This window comes from Ranitomeya variabilis, chromosome 8 (assembly GCF_051348905.1).
Source record: "Ranitomeya variabilis isolate aRanVar5 chromosome 8, aRanVar5.hap1, whole genome shotgun sequence".
NCBI lineage: Eukaryota > Metazoa > Chordata > Amphibia > Anura > Dendrobatidae > Ranitomeya > Ranitomeya variabilis.
In genome coordinates, this window is record NC_135239.1 from 87871856 (window position 1) to 87893561 (window position 21706).

A 21706-nucleotide genomic window follows, 5' to 3' on the forward strand; every position below is an offset into this window, starting at 1 on the left:
CGCCGCTATTGCGGGAACATGTCAGCTATACAAAACAGCTGACAAGTCCCGGTTTTGATGCGGGCTCACCGCCGGAGCCCACATCAAAGCGGGGATTCTGAATTCTGACGTACTATCCTGTCTGAGGTCAGACAGGGGTTAATATTAGTTAGGACTGTCCCAGTTACGGTCACCGTGAAGTGGTGGGATAACTTTTCGATTTTATTTAATTTTTTTTTCTTTTTAATCCAAAAACATTTTAACTACCATATATACTCGAGTATAAGCCGACCCGAGTATAAGCCGGGACCCCTAATTTTGACACAAAAAACTGGGAAAACTTAATGTATAAGCTTAGGGTGGGAAATGCAGCAGCTACTGGTAAATGTCAAAAATAAAAATAGATACCAATAAAAGTAAAATTAATTGAGACATCAGTAGATTACGTGTTTTTGCTCTATAATAAAATATGCCCCATAAAGTTTATGATGGGCCCCATAAGATGCTTCATAGAAAATATGCCTCATATAATGCTGCATAGGTTGATTATGGCCCTCATAAGATGCTCCATAGAAACATTTGCCCCATATTTGCTGCTGCGATAAAAAACAAAAATCACATACTCACCTCTTGTCCTCAGCAGGCCCCCGGCACTTGCAATTTTCACCTGTCCGCGTTCCACCGCTGGGCGCCTCTGTGTCTTCCGCGTCCTCCGCAGTGACTGTTCAGGCAGAGGGCGGCGCACACTAATCGCGCCCTCTGACCTGAACCTCACAGGCAGAGGACGCAGAAGACACAGAGGCGCCCAGCGGTGGAACGCGGGACAGGTGAATATCGTGCAATACTCACTCTCCAGTCCCCATTATACTCACTTGCTCCCGGCGTGGTCCCTGGCAGCTTCCCACTGACAGGTGATCTTCGGCTCCCGCAACTTCTTCCTGTGTTCAGCGATCATATCGTACCACTCATTAAAGTAATAAATATGCCTCCATATTCATTACTTTAATGAGCGGTACCACGTGACCGCTGAACACCGGAAGAAGTTGCGGGCGCCGAAGAAGCAGGGACATGCAGAGACGTGCCGGGAGCAGGTGAGTATGATGTGACAGCTGCCACTCCCCCCGCCGACCCCCAGGAATAATGACTCGAGTATAAGCCGAGAGGGGCACTTTCAACCCAAAAAAATGGGCTGAAAATCTCCGCTTATACTCGAGTACATACGGTTAGTACTGGATTTTATTTTCATGCACTATATTTATTTATTTATTTATTTATTTATTTATTTTACTGCAGGGTATTTAATCATTATGTTTCTTTCTTTGGTTTTTACTTGCCAGTATGACTTGGCATGCAGGGTTTTTTCATTTTTTTTCTTATTTTTTGTGATAAGCAATAGTGTAGTAGACAAAACCATTCTATATAGAGACTGTTATGCGGTGTATGTTTTTCTTTATATACTTGGAGCAACATATTTCTTTGCGTATCTTTAAAGAGGGATGCATTTCGGTCTTCTGGCAGAGGTATAGTCTGGGAGATGCTCCTAGAGACTTAGTGGTTGTCCCTTCCCAACGTTCATTTTAATGACTAGACCTTGAAATAATAATAAGTTCCACAATTGGATGTTTTAAAATAAAAATGTTCCTGTGCTGAGATAATCTTATAAATGTCCCCAGCTGTGTAAGGCTACTTTCACACTAGCGTCGTACGACGCACGTCGCAGTTCGTCGTTTTGGAGAAAAAACGCATCTTGCAAAATTGCTTGCAGGATGCGTTTTTTCTCCATAGACTAACATTAGCGACGCATTGCCACACGTCGCATCCGTCGTGCGATGGTTGCGTCGGACCGTCGGCACAAAAAAACGCATGTAACGTTTTTTGGTGCATCGTGTCCAGCATTTCCGACAGCGCATGTGTGGCCGGAACTCTTCCCCCTCCTCCCCGGAGCTCACAATGGGGCAGCGGATTAGTTGAAAAACTGCATCCGCTGCCCCCGTTGTGTGGCGCTTTCACAGTATGAAATGGACTTTCTTGTTTCAGAAAGCCCCTGTTCCCTACCTAGAGTTTATTTTTAAAAGAAAACCTGTCCTTTCCTCGCCCTCCCCAGGTTTAGCAGTGAGTCTCTGCTGCTCCGGGTGTTCGTCTGCAGCGCTAACATAATTGACAGGACTGCAGCCAATGACTGGGATCAGTGCCTTCTGCTCGAGTTGACTGCTCAATCTGCTCCAAATCGCTAAGCTCATTGATTGGCTGCAGCGTTGTCAATGTGACATGAGCGCTGCAGACACTTGGAGCAGCGGTGCCAACTCAACATTGGATACAAGGAGTGTGGGTGAAGAGCAGTTTTTTTTGTTTTTTTTTAACCCAACTGCCGCCAGGGGGCTGGTGTTTTTTGAAACCGGAAAACCTCTCTAATAGTGCTGTTATGTCCCTTGGACACACACAACTGCACCCTACAGCCATTAGATGACCGGGTCAAGTGACAATACAACTTACTCCCAAAAGTTGTCCTTACGTTATATTTGCATGTGTTAAGTTTTCAAATTATTTCCCCACCCACACATTAAGCTAATGTCTGCCGACATCAACGTGTTCAGGCAACACTGTAATCAGGGCTGTGGAGTCAGTGTCCATTTTGGTGGAGTTGGTATAAAATGGACCGAAAAATATATAATTAATTGGGTATAGTAGTACAGTGCAGGATGTGCTGTAAAGGTTTTCATAGGAATTTGGGAAAGTTGTGAAATGTCCTATAAATGTCTGTTCTGTTCCTAATCTAAGGATTTGGGCTTTTAGCTGAGATGAATCTGTGCTGCACTTTATGTACATGCTCAGTAGTGACCAGTGCTGTGGGGTCGGAGGTGAGACGAACCTGTGCTGCACTTTATGTACATGCTCAGTAGTGACCAGTGCTGTGGGGTCGGAGGTGAGACGAACCTGTGCTGCACTTTATGTACACGCTCCGTAGTGACCAGTGCTGTGGGGTCGGAGGTGAGATGAATCTGTGCTGCACTTTATGTACATGCTCAGTAGTGACCAGTGCTGTGGGGTCGGAGGTGAGATGAATCTGTGCTGCACTTTATGTACATGCTCAGTAGTGACCAGTGCTGTGGGGTCGGAGGTGAGACGAACCTGTGCTGCACTTTATGTACATGCTCAGTAGTGACCAGTGCTGTGGGGTCGGAGGTGTTGCTTACCGACTCCACAGCCCTGCCTGTAATGTGTATGGAGCCCCAGATAATTTGTCAATGAAGATATTGTTGCAACATATCTGATTTCAGACTGCCAATACATTTTGTTTTCCTGGAGATGAGCCACCGCCAGAGATAGCACTCTTATAGAGCACATGGGAACACCCGGACGAACGAGCTCTTCTGTGAATGGGAGAGAAGGCCGCATGATTGGCCAAGGCATTGTTCTGCCGACAGCCATGTTGTGTATGTGCCGGGCTTTAGCCTGTGGTGACTTGTGTTGTGGCTTCTTTTTGTAATGGCGCCTGACTGAGCCTATAAATGATATTTTGACAGGAAAAAATTTGATGAAATGTGAGATGTAAGCTCCAAACTAAAAGCCTAATACAGCTGCTGGAAGTGGTCTATGAATAGCGATTATACCTCCGCCTCTAGCCTGCAGTCAGAAACAATGGGTGAATCCTAAGTATGGAGCCAGGGTAGTACATCTACTCCATGTTCCAAATTATTATGTAAATTATATTTTTCTCGGATTTTCCTAAATGGCCAGTGCAAATCACAGTCAGTCTAATAAAAGTCATCACCCGTTAGAGTATACATTGAATTTTATTGAAGAAACATCCCAATTATAACAGTATAATCTCCAAAATGAATAAAAACTCAAAATGCACTGTTCCAAATTATTAGGCACAGTAGAATTTCGAAACATTTGGTGTTTTAAAGAACTGAATATGCTAATTTGTGGAATTTGCAGCATTAGGACGTTGCATTCACTGAACAAAAAAGCTATTTAACGCCAAAACATCCTAACAGGCTAAGTTAAATGTTAACATGGGAACCCTTCTTTGATCTCACCTTCACAATTCTTGCATCCATTGAACTTGTGAGTTTTTGGAGAGTTTCTGCTTGTATTTCTTTGCATGAAGTCAGAATAGCCTCCCAGAGCTGCTGTTTTGATGTGAACTGCCTCCCACCCTCATAGATATTTTGCTTGGTGATACTCCAAAGGTTCTCTATAGGGTTGTGGTCAGGGGAAGATGGTGGCCACACCATGAGTTTATCTCCTTTTATGCCCATAGCAGCCAATGACTCAGAGGTTTTCTTTGCAGCATGAGATGGTGCATTGTCATGCATGAAGATGATTTTGCTCCTGAAGAAAGTTGTCCTTCAGAAACCCTATATTCTTTGCAGAGGTCATTTTCACACCTTCAGGAACCTTAAGGGGGCCTTACCAGCTGTTTCCCCATGATTCCGACCCAAAACATGACTCCTCCACCTCCTTGCTGATGTCGCAGCCTTGTTGGGACATGGTGGCCATCCACCAACCATCCACTACTCCATCCATCTGGACCATCCAGGGTTGCTCAACACTCATCAGTAAACAACTGTTTGGAAATTATTCTTCATGTATGTCTGGGCCCACTGCAACCGTTTCTGCTGTGAAAACTGTTTAGGGGTGGCTGAATAGTAGGTAAATGCACCACAGCAAGCCTTTGAGGGATCCTACACCTTGAGGTTCGAGGGACTCCAGAGGCACCAGCAGCTTCAAATAACTGTTTGCTGCTTTGTAATGGTATTTTGGCAGCTGCTCTCTTAATCCAATGAATTTGTCTGGCAGAAATCTTCCTCTTTATGCCTTTATCTGCATGAACTCTGTCTGTGCTCTATTTCAGTCACAAATCTCTTCACAGTATGGTGATCACTCTTAAGTTTTTTCGTGAAATATCTAATGTTTTCGTACCTTGCCCAAGCCATTGCACTATTTAACGCTTTTCAGCAGCAGAGAGATCCTTTTTATTTCCCATAGTGCTTGAAACCTGTGGCCTGCTTAATAATGTGGATCATCGTTTTTAAGTAGTTTTCTTTTAATTAGAATCACCTGGAAAACTAATTATCACATGTGTTTAAGATTGATTTCAGTGATCCATTGAGCCCTGAGACACAATACCATCCACGAGTTTATTTGAAAAACTAAACAATTAAATCTTTATGACACTTTAAATCCAATTTGCATAATAATTTGGAACACAGTTTAGATGGATTAGGGTTGTGTCTCCAGTGGGTAGGGGATAGCTTTGGAAGTAGTGAATACCCCTTTAAGTATGCTGCGAATGTGAAGATTTGCTGTGGTCCTAAAATCCCAGCAGACGTCTTTTTTCTGTCCTGTGTGAATGGGGTTGTGCCCTGTGCTTTGTTGCCGATTCTTGGAAGTTCTGCAGTAATGGCTCCGTATGGATGTGGTCTCGGAGATACCGGTGTCATAGTATTCATTATCGGCAGTGGGATGAGCAGGCATTATTCGGCTATGGGCCTCCTGTGACCATGCCCTGTACTGCTGTGGGACACACAGTCTATTATTCTCCGGGATCGTATTGTCAGACAGGCTTTACTGATACTTCGCCGTTATCGGACTTAATAAATGAGCTGATTATCTTGAGTGGAGTGTGTCTGCCATTGTGGATTCTACAAGAATCCTCTCTCTATTGTTGAGAAACATCGTGGTCTTTGTGATGGTACCAGTGGGCTCAATAATGATGCCATAGTTGTGTGGAGACACATGTCCGGCTCGGCTCACATCTGTTTCCATACAGGCATTTTGAAAGCAAGAACACAACGCTCAGCGCCATCATTGCTGTCAAATCAGCTGTGTGCTTTTGTTTTTTACTTAAAACTGCACGTATGAATCCTTCCATAATGAACGTCATGCAATGCAAGTATGCAGGCAGCAGAAATCTGACTGCACAATTGCAGCCAGGTATGTGTTAGGCTACAGTCGCACGTGTGAGTGTAAGGCTAGGTTCACACAGTGCGTTTTTGTTGGTTTGTTTGGTTTTTTTTGCTTCCAGTTTTTGATGCCAAACAAAAGCTGCTTTGTACAGTGCCAGCAAAATCTAAGATTCTGACAAACCTCATGCACACAAGTACTATTTTGTTCTGACCAAATTAGAAAACTACTGCATTTTTTAAATCTGCAGCATGTCAATTTATTCAGCATTTTTGCTGCGCTTTTTCACCATGGAAAGCAGTGAGGAGATGCAAGAAACACAATTATGCATTTTTTTTGCTGCATTTTTAGTGTAAAAAAAAAACCAAAAACCTTTTATTAAATATGTACATATAGACAAATATTACATATAATCTGCAATAAAAATGCAGCAAAACCTGCTTTGTGCTGTCAAGAAAGCAGGTTTTGCCTGCAGAAAAAAAATGCTGCTAAAATGCAACGTGTGAATATAGCTTTACTATCCAAGAGAAACTGATTTTTTTCTCTTAGGTGCCATCCTAGTTGCATCAGTGTTTTTTGTTTTGTTTTTTTTGTTTGTTTTCTTATTCCTCTTTTTCACTGAAGAGGGTATGTATTGACTCTTGGCAACGTATCTGTTAAAAATGGATGAACCGCTGCTGTATAAAGTTTCATCTGAGTCACACGAATCCCCCTGGACTTTAATGGCTGAGTCTGATCTGCAGAACAGATGAGAATAGGATCTGCTCTTACTCCTGTGGACCGGAGACACGGATCCGTTTGTGAACTGTGTGCAGTCAGAGAAAAAAACGGCAGCACTAGTACATGTCACATGGATAATGGAGCGAGTTAAAGCTTGTGGGCCCCAATTTAAAATATCCAATGGGGTCCACAACTGACATAGGTATTTAATAGTAAGAGTCTTTTCCCTCTTGTCTCCGGGGCCCCTCTAGCCTCTGGGGCCCCTCTAGCCTCTGGGCCCCCTCTAGTCTCCAGGGCCCCTCTAGCCTCTGGGCCCCCTCTAGCCTCTGGGCCCCCTCTAGCCTCTGGGCCCCCTCTAGCCTCTGGGCCCCCTCTAGCCTCTGGGGCCCCTCTAGCCTCTGGGCCCCCTCTTGTCTCCGGGGCCCCTCTAGCCTCTGGGCCCCCTCTAGCCTCTGGGCCCCCTCTAGCCTCTGGGCCCCCTCTAGTCTCCAGGGCCCCTCTAGCCTCCAGGGCCCTAGTGCAATTGCAACCCCTACACCTCTTATACTTGCGCCCCTGCACATGGATGTGTGAATGCGGCCATTTCTCTGAATCTCTTGCATTTTGGAGAAAGCGTAGACCTGATTCATTATTTATTCATCATTGTTATTTGCATTTGACCTATTTTATGTGTTCGCCTCTGTGGGAGAGGTTTAGGGTCTCCGGTTGTTTTTTTGCATAATTCATTTTTTTCAAGTTTTCAAAAGATGTAAAATGTGGCCCCAATGTTCTCCAGCTCCTTTCAAAAGTGATTTTTATTTATGCCAAATATTATGATGCCCTTTTTGCACCATTTTGTGACTCGTGTGACTTTTTTGTGCTAATCCACTTGCAAAAAAGGCTCCACGTTGAAAGAAAAAGAAAAAAAAAAAAAAGTCAATTAATAAAACCAGACAAAAAAGAAGAAAAGTTACTTCAAAAGGTAAATCGAAATGATGGATCAGGGCCATAATTTCCAAGCAGGCAAGGACTATAGGGAGAGATGAGACCAGTGTGATGTGGCCCCCGGCCGGTGAGGACTATAGGGAGAGATGAGACCAGTGTGGTGTGGCCCCCGGCCGGTGAGGACTATAGGGAGAGATGAGACCACTGTGATGTGGCCCCCGGCCGGCGAGGACTATAGGGAGAGATGAGACCACTGTGATGTGGCCCCCGGCCGGCGAGGACTATAGGGAGAGATGAGACCAGTGTGGTGTGGCCCCCGGCCGGCGAGGACTATAGGGAGAGATGAGACCAGTGTGGTGTGGCCCCCGGCCGGTGAGGACTATAGGGAGAGATGAGACCACTGTGATGTGGCCCCCGGCCGGCGAGGACTATAGGGAGAGATGAGACCAGTGTGGTGTGGCCCCCGGCCGGCGAGGACTATAGGAGAGATGAGACCAGTGTGGTGTGGCCCCCGGCCGGCGAGGACTATAGGGAGAGATGAGACCAGTGTGGTGTGGCCCCCGGCCGGCGAGGACTATAGGGAGAGATGAGACCAGTGTGATGTGGCCCCTGGCCGGCAAGGACTATAGGGAGAGATGAGACCAGTGTGGTGTGGCCCCCGGCCGGCGAGGACTATAGGGAGAGATGAGACCAGTGTGATGTGGCCCCTGGCCGGCAAGGACTATAGGGAGAGATGAGACCAGTGTGGTGTGGCCCCCGGCCGGCGAGGACTATAGGGAGAGATGAGACCAGTGTGATGTGGCCCCTGGCCGGCAAGGACTATAGGGAGAGATGAGACCAGTGTGGTGTGGCCCCCGGCCGCCGAGGACTATAGGGAGAGGTGAGACCAGTGTGGTGTGGCCCCCGGCCGGTGAGGACTATAGGGAGAGATGAGACCAGTGTGGTGTGGCCCCCGGCCGCCGAGGACTATAGGGAGAGATGAGACCACTGTGATGTGGCCCCCGGCCGCCGAGGACTATAGGGAGAGATGAGACCACTGTGATGTGGCCCCCGGCCGCCGAGGACTATAGGGAGAGGTGAGACCAGTGTGATGTGGCCCCTGGCCGGCTCCTCCCCGCCCCGATCTATTGACTGGTCTTTCCTATGTGTGTATACAGCAGACTATTGTGGCTTTTCAGAGAAATGATGTGACTGTGGCATGGCGCGGCCCGGGCTGTGACTCGAGTGATGGGTTCCCTATAAGCAGAGTCCTTCCAGACAGCGGAGTGAATGAGCTTCCATATATTATGGGTATGTACATAGAGCACAAGTGTGCCCTGAGGAGACACAATATTCGGGCGGGTCGGTGAGTATTAGGTGCCCTGTGGAGAAGTCTGAATGTGGAGGAATAAAGCTCCTGCGGACATCTTGACATTTGCAGGCTGTTATTATTGGATGTGTTGGTGTGGTACCGTCGGCGTGCCAGGGGCCGGAGGCTGGAGCATGACTGGGTGCCACTGGTACAGTAACTGGCAGCATTGTACAATGGCACTCCTGTAATAACCAGGTACTGAATATGTAGTCTGATCTCCGCAGCTCGTCGGGTTATCCACCCACTTTTTCCTAAGTGCATGTAATCGAGGCTAAAAAAAAAAAAAAAAAAAAATATCAGTTGAGTTTGATGAAATGTTTCCACTGTTCGCCTTCTGTAGCCTCTGTGGCAACCTGTCCATTGTGTGTTACTGAGAGTTTGTCAGTGCGTCTGATCTGATGGAGAGTTTGTTACTTGTGTTTTTCTGAGCTCTCAGCTGATTGATGACCACAGATTATATGAAAGTGTGCAGGAAAACACAGAACCTGGAAAAGCAAGATGGTGCAAAATGTTTAATGAAGTTCAACTGCAAAAATGAATTTAACCCCAAATGCATGCATTTCCATTAAAAAGAAAAACAAAATAACCCCGTTTTTAACTTTTTCCTCATCACACGTTTAAAGATTTTAAACTAGTTTTAAAGGCTATGTAGTAAAGGTAATGTCCTGCTTTTCTGTGGGATGTGTATGGTTTGCTCCCGGAAACCTTGTGATTGTACAGAATTCCCGAATCCAGCATAGGGGCCTCTGTGATACGTGTGCAGGTTGCCCTACAGCGTCAGTGATTGAGATGCATTGTACCGTATATATGTATCATCCATATACGTTGTATATCTATCTGCTTTAGGTTGTTAGTCTACTCTTCCTCCGCCTCTTTTTTTTTTTTTTTTTTCCCTGCTCATTTTACAGTATACAGTAGGAAAACAAAATACCCCAAATCCACTTTATTTCCTAAGCATTTGGTCAGATGTCCTGATGAAGATGCGGATTATCAATCGATAGAACGTTTTCAGCCTTATGATTAATAGACTTTATGGATCCTTGGCAAGGAAGCTGCTTAGTGCCTCCGTGACCCTATATAAAGTCATTATATGCAATCCTCGTCCTTCCATGTGACAGATTAAAGATGTAATGCGTTGCCCCTGTTACACATGGTTACCATAGCAACCCCAGAGATGTCGCGTTGTGGTCCTCTCGGTGACAGCATATATGCCATCTGGACTCATCGTGGTGAGCACAGCTTGTCCCTGCCACCCAGAGCGGCACCGTTATCCACCAGTGTGTCCCCCGGGCACCGGCCCCCCATCATCGTGCTTACATAGTGTAAGGGTCCACGCGCAGAGCGGTGGGTATGTACGGATAGGCCCTGTCTGTGTACATCCTCACTGGTGATAACTCTGCACAGTCTTAGTCCTCCCTGTTATTTCAGACTGGTAATGATTGGAGGCGTCCATTGTGGTCACTTTCTCATAACAGCTATCACTGTATTCCCAGGTCTAGGATGGACATTGGAGGAAATGATCATCTGCAAATCCAGCGTTCATCAGCCCCAACATGGTTTCTCAAATCCTTTTAGTAGATAATTTATGTGAAAAGTTAAATTTTTAAGAGGTAACTCCCTTGTCCTTTTCAATAGGTTGTCCACAAAGTATTACCTCTGCTGGGACCCCAGCAGTCAGCTGTAATCTGTGAGGAAATCTGAAAAGGAGTGTTCAGTTTTCAATAGATTGGGCTCCTGAGCAGGATCAGCTCTATTACGGCGTAGTATAATGCGCAGAGCTCCGCCATGGTCCTGAAATCCTCATTACTGGGCCCTGCCGTGTGGATGTGGAGGCGGCTGTAGTAGTGGGACGGACAGCTCTGCGGATAGAGGAGTGTGTTCTGGTTTTCCCTTCCTTCTGGTGAAGGTGTCAGGAGATGTTTTGTTCTGCCCCTTACACTGCGGTCAGTATACATGTGAATTTGCGTGCTGCCGTCTCCTCTGGAGGGGATATCCTGTGCAATGCCTGTAGTGACCTCACAAGGATCCTTCAGGCAAAAGGTTATCCAAAAGCCAGCCAAGAGATCTGTGGTGGCTTCCCTGTGCCGGCTTATTGAGGAGATATGTCCTGTTTATTGGTAACAGCAGAGTGACTAAATGATACCTGTCCCTCCGCCCCCTCACTCCATACTACACCTGCCTGCACTGTATACAACCACCATCACCAGTGCTGGAGTGGCCTGTATGACCCTTTACCAGCCAGTAGCCAAGGCCAGATCTGGTAGGACTTTAATTAGGAAGAACCTGTCGCCATGAAAATGAAGCCCAATCGGCAGCATGTTATAGATCAGGGGAGCTGAGGAAAGATTGATCTGTGGTTTATAAGAACGCGTTCACTGTAACTTGTGTTTTAGTCTTTCAGCCTCTGATCTTTCTGGGATTTTTGGTCCTTGAGCTTCTTATTAGAATGATACATATAGAGTTTAGGAAAAGTGTAATGGCTTTCTTGTATAGTAGGCCGTGTACTGAAAACATAACTCTTCATAGCATTCCTCAGCTTACACCACACATTTCTGAGAAGGGTTTCTCACCTTTAAGACCAACTCCTGTCTCCAATAGCGGGGTCCCCTGACCTGCCAAAGAGGTGACCTTACTGCTACATCCAGGCAGAGAGAATAAATGGAGAGGTAGTCTGTGTGTGACTCTCCATTCTGGAGATGGTACTGCTTATATCGGTGGGACCCGCATTCTATGGCTATGTCATATACATGTAAGATCACTAATGTCTCTGAAAACTTGAGACAATCTGTCAGTGTCTATGCTTCTGTCCTCCTGTCTATCACCCTGAATACAGACAAAAGAGAGGCAGGCATTCAGTTATAGGGAGGCCATTTTGGGGAATGGCAGGTCCTACACCTATAATTCTGGTAGAATGTTGATGGAGAACTGACTACTGAACAATAATATATGGCAAGTTACAGAGCATGACAATAGGACTGTTCCTGAAAATATTAGACTGTTATGTGCCCCAAAAGCAGTTTGTTTTTGTGATGGATGAGGGCTGCAAGGCCATGCTTTTCTCTAGGTTTTATGTGAAAGGACTTTCATGCTTCTGAAAAGGCCGACTGTACAAGTAGAACTGCACATTCAGCCGTATACTGCCTAGCTTTACTAGAGAAGGGCTTCTGTAAATGTGGAGGTCTGCCCTTCAGTGTGAGGTTGGAAAATGTGAGCTGGGCCACGGTCACAAAGGCGGCATTGAGCGCAGTGAGTAAGAGCTGGCAGCCCGCCTTGTAACTGTTTACCGGGAATCCTCACAATGTAGCCGCCTGCTGGCACTGTGACGGCAGGCTCTGGAAAGGCTGATGGTGGCAAGTAAATGCCAACCTTCTCCCAACCTTCCGTAGCCACACGAGCCGCCGTGCAGGAGGGCATGCACACATCAGCACACAACTGTACCCTTAGGTCGTCTGGAAGATCAAAGATCCCGTAAGATACTGATAATAGTGGCAGGATCCCTGTGTGATCTACTGTATATACATGCCTACATTCAGAAGTGCGCCACCTATCTAGCTATCTATCTATCTATCTATCTATCTATCTATCTATCTATCTGTCTGTCTGTCCTTATATCTGTCTGTCCTTATATCTGTCTGTCCTTATATCTGTCTGTCCTTATATCTGTCTGTCCTTATATCTGTCTGTCCTTCTATCTGTCTGTCCTTCTATCTGCCTGTCCTTCTATCATCTATCTATCTGTCCCATCCCATATCTATCTATCTATCTATCTATCTATCTATCTATCTATCTATCTATCTATCTATCATCTCATATCTATCTATCTATCCTTCTATCTATCTATCTATCTATCTATCTATCTATCTATCTATCCCATATCTATCATCTATCTATCTATCTGTCCCATATCTATCTATCCCATATCTATCTGTCCCATCCCATATCTATCTATCTTTCTATCTATCTATCTATCTATCTATCTATCTATCTATCTATCTATCTATCATCTCATATCTATTTATCCTTCTATCTATCCCATATCTATCATCTATCTTTCTATCTATCTATCTATCTATCTATCTATCTATCTGTCCCACATCTATCTATCTATCTATCTATCTATCATCTATCTATCTATCTATCCTTCTATCTATCTGTCCCATATCTATCTATCTATCTATCTATCTATCTATCTATCTATCTATCTATCTATCTATCCCATTATATCTATGTGAGCTCTGACTGCCTGTCACGCCAGCCTTTCTCAGGATTCCCTTTTCTACCCTGTTTCCATGGAAACAGGACTCTTCGTTCTGCTTCTCAATCCCCCAGTGTGGAGGGGGAGGAATGTGGGGGTGTGACTGTGAGTCACTGTAGACTTTTGGTTAGTTTTGCGTTTTTCAGTGTTCCCTGTTTTATATTTAATGAGTCTTCTGGAGATCCCAGCATGAAATGTTCAAGGGGCGAACGGCAAACAGGAAGCAAAATATAAATGCAAGCCCTTAAAGGGAATCTTTCAGTAAGATAAACCCTCCCCAAACCACATATATGGGTATTCAGGTATTTGACCCCTTTACATCTTCTATCTGTTGCTGCATTCCCAAGTAATTACCGTTTTAACATCTATGCAAATGAGGAGTTACAGTAAGCACTTACCCTTGGTGTGACAGCAGTTCCCACACAAAATGCAACTTATATTTAATTAAGGGGCTCTAGAGCGCCACCCGCTGCACAGCTGAAGATTGCAGCATGACCATGGTTTATTGCAACATTAGAAAAGTGAACTTCCTCACGTTGCAACCCACAAGTTACAAGGTGCAAGTAATCCAACTGGTTTGAAGTCATGGGCACTGAAACTGGCAGACCAACCACAAGATTCAGCATCGCCATAGTGTTATCTTTGACTATGAAATGTTGGTTGCCACCAAAGATGCCAGGTAGCCCCAGCCTAACTTAATAATAATCAGTCTCCTCTAAGCTCCCCCTAGTGGCAGCAGCAGAGTGCTACAAAGTTAGAATGTGCAATTTTTATGATTCATGGGGGAATAATGGAAATGTGAAGGAAAAAAGAAAGAAAAACTCTAGAAAATCTGTTAAAAGAATTAAATGGATAAATGCCCAGATTTACCTATGGCCGGTCACCTATCAAATGTGTATAGGGGGTGTCCTGATTATCGCCCAATGGAAAATACCCATGATAAAAAGAATGGGACAAGTTTGATTTTACCATGCCTGCTCCTCTTCTGCTGTATCAGTGGAGATCCGTCACTGTGCGAGGAGCGTACTACCCGTTCCCCATGGTAAACGCTCTGTGCCACACAGCCATTATAGATTTTTTTGCCGAAAACTGTGGTACGAGGATCGTTCATTAAAGATTTCCCCTGACCCACTTCCTGTGGACTGAGAGAAGTGAAACTTGGCACAGTTATTAGTCCTCTACATAGGCGCCACCTAGGGACACACACTTCTCCCATCTCTTTAGGATATGTTTCCACTGTCCGTAAATGCTGCGGTTTGGACGTTGCGTAACCGGACATGCGGTGCGTCTTTCCAGACCGCAGCATATCTATTTATCTTGCGGAGATGCTACCTCTCCGCAAGATATAGTCACCCATACAATGTATAGGATGCGGTGATTCCGCGTGGTTTAATGAACACATGTAGATTCACCACGCGTACAAAAGCCAGCAGCGCTTTGGACGGAGTGGACATGTGCTGCCTCCAAAGCGCTGCCAATACTGACCGTGGAAACATAGCCTTATGTTACCGTCTCACATAACGATTTACCAACGATCACGACCTGCGATACTACCTGGCCGTGATCGTTGGTAAGTCGTTGTGTGGTCGCTGGGGAGCTGTCACACAGACCGCTCTCCAGCGACCAACGATGCCGAAGTCCCCGGGTAACCAGGGTAAACATCGGGTTACTAAGCGCAGGGCCGCGCTTAGTAACCCGATGTTTACCATGGTTACCAGCGTAAAAGTATAAAAAACCAAACACTACATACTCACATTCCGGTGTCTGTCCCCCGGCGTTCTGCTTCTCTGCACTGTCTGCGCCAGCCGGAAAGCACAGCGGTGACGTCACCGCGTCACCGCTGTTCTCACTTTCCGGCTGGCCGGCGCTCACAGTGCAGAGAAGCAGAACGCCGGGGGACAGACACCGGAATGTGAGTATGTAGTGTTTGGTTTTTTTTACTTTTACGCTGGTAACCACGGTAAACATCGGGTTACTAAGCGCGGCCCTGCACTTAGTAACCCTATGTTTACCCTGGTTACAAGCGAACGCATCGCTGGATCGCTGTCAAACACAACGATCCAGCGATGACAGCGGGAGATCCAGCGACGAAAGAAAGTTCCAAACGATCTGCTACGACGTACGATTCTCAGCGGGGTCCCTGATCGCTGCTGCGTGTCAGACACAGCGATATCGTATGGATATCGCTGGAACGTCGCGGATCGTACTGTCGTAGCGACAAAAGTGCCACTGTGAGACGGTACCCTTAAGCAACTGTGCACACCTTGCTTGTAGAAGTCGACAGGTTGCTTCAAAAGCCACATTGTGACTTTGGAAATCCGAGTCTCATCAAATGGAAAATGCTTGTCCTTCAAAAATAACTTCATTGTTGGAACGAGGTGGAAGTCCGATGGTGCGAGGTTGGGTGAATAAGGGGATGGTAGAATTTCTAAGCCACAGGAGCATGCTTCCTTTGGGCAACATGTCAGTTGTGGACTGGTGCATTGTCTTGCAGAAGGTGGACACCTTAGGTGAGCATGCCACGTCTTGGTTTTGATGGCCTCCCGCAATTTTCGCAGCAGTGAAGCATAGTATGCTCCAGTGATCATTGTACCCTTTGCTAGGAAATCCATCAATACTACTCCGTGCTGGTCACAAAACACAGTGAGCATGTGCCTGCCGAGGGTTGGGCACGTGCCTTCTTTGGAGGCGGTGAGTCATGATGCTTCCATTGCAGTGACTGGACTTTTACTGTATCTCAGGATCATAGTGATGGACCCAGCTTTCATCCTGTCAGATCACTCTGTTGAAAAAGTCCTCCTGGTTTCCATGGCACCTCATCAATAGAGCCTGAGAGCATTCGACTCGTTCCTGCTTCTGGAAAGGTGTGAGCAGCCGGGGAACCCAGCGAGCAGATACCTTATGTGAAGAAGGTCTTGGATGATTTTTTTCCACTGACCCCACACTAATCTTGACATTTTGGGCTAGGTGGTGAAATGTTACACGGCGATTTTCCAAAATGGCAACCTCCACTTGCTGGATGATGTGTTCATCAACAGCAGAGTGGGGTCGCCCTGGAATTGGGACTGTTTGCACCGACCACATTTGTACTGACGATGTCCGTTCTTGGCTAGATCATATGAGGAATCATCACCATACACCTCTGTCATCTCATCGAACGTCTCCTTTGGTGTGTTGCCTTTCAAGTAAAGGAACTTGGTGACTGCTCTGTATCCCACTGGGTCCATTATCAAACCTCACAGCACTTCAGCACCTGTAACATCATTGGCCCCGAACCTACACTGTGTTCCAAATTAATATGCAAATTGGATTTAAGTGTCATAAAGATTTAATTGTTTTGTTTTTCAAATAAACTCGTGGATGGTATTGTGTCTCAGGGCTCAATGGATCACTGAAATCAATCTTAAACACATGTGATAATTGGTTTTCCAGGTGATTCTAATTAAAGGAAAACTACTTAAAAATGATGTTCCACATTATTAAGCAGGTCACAGTTTTCAAGTAACATGGGAAAAAAAAAGGATCTCTCTGCTGCTGAAAAGCATCAAATAGTGCAATGCCTTGGTGAAGGGATGAAAACATTAGAAATTTTCCAAAAACATAAGCGTGATCATCGTACTGTTAAGAGATTTGTGGCTGTATCTGAGCACAAATGTGTTTGTGCTGATAAAGGCATAATGAGGAAGATTTCTGCCAGGCAAGTTCATCGGATTAAGAGAGCAGCTGCTAAAAAGCCATTACAAAGCAGCAAACAGATATTCGATGCTGCTGGTGCCTCTGGAGTCCCTTGAACCTCAAGGTGTAGGCTCCTTCATAGGCTTGCTGTGGTGCATAAACCTATTATTCGGCCACCCTTAAACAGTGTTCACAAGCAGAAATGGTTGTATTGGGCCCACACATACATGAATACTAATTTCCAAACAGTCTTGTTTACTGATAAGTGTTGAGCAACCCTGGATGGTCCAGATGGATGGAGAAGTGGATGGTTGGTGGATGGCCACCATGTCCCAACAAGATTGCAATGTCAGCAAGGAGGTGGAGGAGTCATGTTTGGGGCCAGAATCATGGGAAACAGCTGGTAAGGCCCTTTAAGGTTCCTGAAGGTATGAAAATGACCTCTGCAAAGTGTATAGAGTTTCTGACTGACAACTTTCTTCTATGGTCTAAAAAGCAGAAACGTGCCTTCAGGAGCAAAATCATCTTCATGCTGACAATGCACCATCTCATGCTGCAAAGAAAACCTCTGAGTCATTGGCTGCTATGGGCATAAAAGGAGATAAACTCATGGTGTGGCCACCATCTTCCCCTAACCTCAACCCTATAGAGAACCTTTAGAGGATCATCAAGCAAAAGATCTATGAGGGTGGGAGGCAGTTCACATCCAAACAGCAGCTCTGGGAGGCTATTCTGACTTCATGCAAAGAAATACAAGCAGAAACTCTCCAAAAACTCACAAGTTCAATGGATGCAAGAATTGTGAAGGTGACATCAAAGAAGGGTCCTATGTTAACATGTAACTTGGCCTGTTGGGATGTTTTGGCGTTAAATAGCTTTTTTGTTCAGTGAATGTGACCTCCTAATGCTGCAAATTCCACAAATGAGCATTTTCAGTTCTTTAAATTATATCAAATGTATAAAAATTCTACTGTGCATAATAATTTGGAACAGTGCATTTTGAGTTTTTATTCATTTTGGAGATTATACTGTTATCATTGGGAGGTTTCTTCAATAAAATTCGATGCATAATCTAACGGGTGCTGACTTTTATTAGACTGACTGTCATTTGCACCGACCATTTAGGAAAATCTGAGAAAAATGTAATTTGCATAATAATTTGGAACATAGTGTGTAGAGACTTGTGTCATTACACAGGTGCAGTGTCAGTGTCCTGTGATAAATAGGAGTGGGTCAGGGGAAATCTGTAATGAATGCCGGTATCGGATCCCAGGCCTGGCACGGACTTTCTTTTCTTGAAATCTCACTGGTGCTGCTGTAACTCGGGGATAGTCTGCTGGGTATACACATCCCGTGGGAACATACCCTAAAGTATGTGTGATATTCCCACTGATTCCGCAGTTCTGCCTGTAATTTTCCAGTCTCTGATCAGTTTTTTTTTCTCCTCTACGGTAATACATGTATTTGCTCTGAAATGTTCTGCCCGTTCTTCCAGCCCTGTGTACGGTTCATGTTTGTTAATGCCGTCATTGTGTAGTGAGCTTTTTATTCTCCATCCAGTTTTCCATATGGGATTGTTGGGAGATTCCTCGTATTGTTGAGTTAGCAGATATAAGTTGTTAATAATGACCGTGATTTGGAGTAATGGGGTCACGTGTGAGGGTACTTCATGGCCGGGTGTAGTCTCCATTGTCACTGGTGGACCCGTGGGGTGCTGATGAGCTGCCGCCTGTGGATTTTCTGCCTGTGTCACAGTTGTAGGATTGCTGATCTGATGGAAATGCTGACCTGTCACAGAGGAGAATGTGAGCGGCAGCGTTCCTGTGCCCTGGGGGAGCGCGCTGGCTGTGGCAGGCACATACAGGACTGCTCCTCAGGAGGAGATATGGGGGGACAGCAGGGCCACATGGTCTCGCTGTACAGAAGATGACATGCTCCCCGGCTATTATATCTGGCATTACAGAATGTAGCCCATACTCTGAGATAGGCAGATAATTGTCAGCAGGAACGTGCGCTTCTGCTCTTTTGGCAGTAAAACCAATATTGGCATGAAAAGAGTTATCACAGGGTTAATGGCGCAGGCAGCTCTGGGCAGGCGCAGTGGTATGTCTGGAATGGTTGGTGACACCCTTTTTGCTGGTTCTTCACATGGATGGGAACAAGCCGCTTCTGTTTGCTCTGACCATAGTTAACCCTTTAATGGCCTTCTGTTTTCAGGCTTGTTTCCCTGATTGGTCAGTCACCACTTTAGCAGGGGTCTGGAGATGGGTATATTGGGGCACTATTTTGTTTCTGTTCCCCTCCTGTGTATAACACCCCTTCGCTGTACTGAACCTTTTCCCTGCAGTCGCCCTTTATTATGTACAGTAATGGGCCGAACGTCTCCATGTGTCACCCCTAACGCTACTTATTGGGGTGAACCCCTGCTAGGTTCACATACCAGATCCAACTTGGGCCATTTTTCTGATTGTATATCCCGTGATACTTCACAATCGCATTGATCACTCTGTGGTATCGCTCCCTGCAGCGGACAGATAAAGGCTCCTGTGACTGCCACTTGTCTTTTCTGGCAATTTGTCAGATCATTTTTCAGTTCTGATGGCAACCATTATCATCAAGTGCAAATAACGGCTGTGGGTCATTTACACTTGGTGCTGATCATTAGCTGCCGTCAGGATTAATCACATCGCATACATAATTATAGGGCGTAAGCTCTCCAGAAGAGCGCGCTGCCATCAGTCTCCGTGGGGGAAGTGCGGAAACCTGCTAGAAAATGAATTGTTGGTGATATCCAAGTGTAGTGCAATATTTTACACCCAACCATAGACTTGTATGGGAGCGTGCGATCTGATTCTCGGGTTCACCCGCAACATGCTGCAATTGTTTTCGCAGCCTGAATCGGCATGAGAAAATAATCGCAGATGTGAGCTGCGCTATAGTTTAACATTTAGTGGAGTGCAATCCGATTTATTTATTTTTATTTTTTTTAAATCTGATTGCACTCATCCAATTTCATCGCAAGTGTGAGCGAACCCACAGGCTTGTGATTGTGGAGGGGTTTTTATTTGAAATTGCAGCAAAGGACGCACCGTGGCTGCAACATGTGAACGTCATCTAAAGTTGTTTGTGTATAAACTCTACAATACTGAAATTGCAACACCAAGAAGAAGATTCAGAATTCTGAAAATCACCAGATTAATAGATATTGTAATAATATGAAAATTATGAAAAAATTGAAACATTTTAAAAATATCTTGATTTATTCAGTATGGAGTATGAGCGCCACATGCAGAAATCCCGGCACTTACAGCCTTGTCTCCTATCACTGAGGTTATTAATAGTTGTGTATGGAAAGTTCTGCCATGCTGGATGCACGGACACACAAATCGCCAAGATCCGCTGCTGGCAGCTTCCTTTGTAGTAGCCAACCAATAACGTCACAAGTGTGCTTGATGGGAGACAATTCTGGAGACGCAGCAGGTCATGGTTGCACATTTAGGCCACTCGGTCTGCCCACAGTAGCACGAGCAACATGTGGCGTGGCGTTATGTTGACATTTGGCTCGTGGAACACTGTGGAGAAAATGCCGTGCTACTGGTGCCACAACCAAATCATTGTAACACCAAGCTGTTGATTTACATGGAATAAAGACTAGGGGTCCAGGTACCGTACATTGTCACCCCACACCATAATCCCGAGAGAAGGACTGGTGTGACTTTTCCTGTGAAGACCTCTTAATAACATTGACCACTGGGTCTCCAGACCAAACTCCAACTATCATTGCGTCCAAGAAAAATGCGGGACTCTTCACTGAGGAGGATAGACCTCCATTCCAGCCTCCACTGCTATCTTGCTCTGCACCATGGTGGTCTCTGAGAGCAGTGGTGTGAGATCAAGGGAACACCTGATCTGGACGCCTAAACATGCTACCATGGCCTGCAGTGTCTCCAGGCTTGTCTCCATTCAAACACATCTGGGACATCATTGATCGGTAATTGCAGAAGGAGCTGCCAGATTTGCTGCCCAAGTGCAGTCATTGCGGCAGGACAGCAACCAATCATAACCTCATTGATGGCAGCCAAGGTGTGTCAGTGTGGAGGTTTATGGACGTAGCGCTCTTACTCAGTACTCTGTAAATTGAGATTTTTAGCAATGTCAATATTTTTTCATTGTCTGCATATCATTAATATGTCTATTGATCCTGTGATTTCTATAATGCCTTTTTCTTCTTTGTGTTACATTTTCAATGTTGAGGAGTGCCCTTAGCGGTAGTGTCCCCTGCGGTAGAGCCACGTTCTGGGTTACGGGTTACCACAATTGTTAAAATTTTAAGTTGTGTTTTTTGATAGTACGACTTGTGCATGTAAAACTTAAAGGGAAGCTGACAGCTGAGCCACAGGTAGCATGTATCAGGCCCTGGCTGTATGATCTCAGCCAGGTATGTCTGACTCTGAAACGTTGCTGTATTTCAGACAAGATGATGTTTTAAAAGCCGCAGGGGATTGGACCGCATGGGAGACTAGTCGAACAGGTGGGTTCTTGGCAGCTTCTCCCAACCCTCTCCCCCAGAGTGACAGGTTTCTCTCTGCATTCATGTATAAGGAGAGACCTGTCAGTCACTGGCAGCGGCCAGGAGAAGCCATTTTTCTCTTAACCGTTTCCCAACATATGACAGAGGAGGAAGACCAGCGAGGACTCATACTTTAAGGTTGGACTTCAGAAAGGCAGATTTTAATGGACTCAGAAAGAGGGTAGGAAAGGTCCAACTTCTGGCTGTTCTAAGGACAGAAATGTCCAAGAAGGATGGGAGATATTGCTAAATGAAATTCTCACCGCACCATCGGTAACAATCCTGAAAAGAAGGACGAGTTGTAAGCATATAAAGAGAC

The 21706-nt window shown here is 45.5% G+C and overlaps 1 protein-coding gene across 3 annotated transcripts in view; it reads left to right on the top strand.

The window, feature by feature from the left end:
• The window catches only part of CAMSAP2 (calmodulin regulated spectrin associated protein family member 2), a 132651-nt gene that overhangs the window by 35067 nt on the left and 75878 nt on the right, over positions 1-21706 (top strand). Inside the window, exon 1 of one of the 3 annotated variants that reach the window (XM_077276668.1) lies at positions 21313-21348. The exons of the other annotated variants lie outside the window; for them this stretch is intronic. The gene's annotated coding sequence lies outside the window, so the exon portion shown is untranslated. Of the gene's footprint in view, positions 1-21312; positions 21349-21706 lie in introns of those variants that run through there. 3 annotated transcript variants of the gene reach the window in all.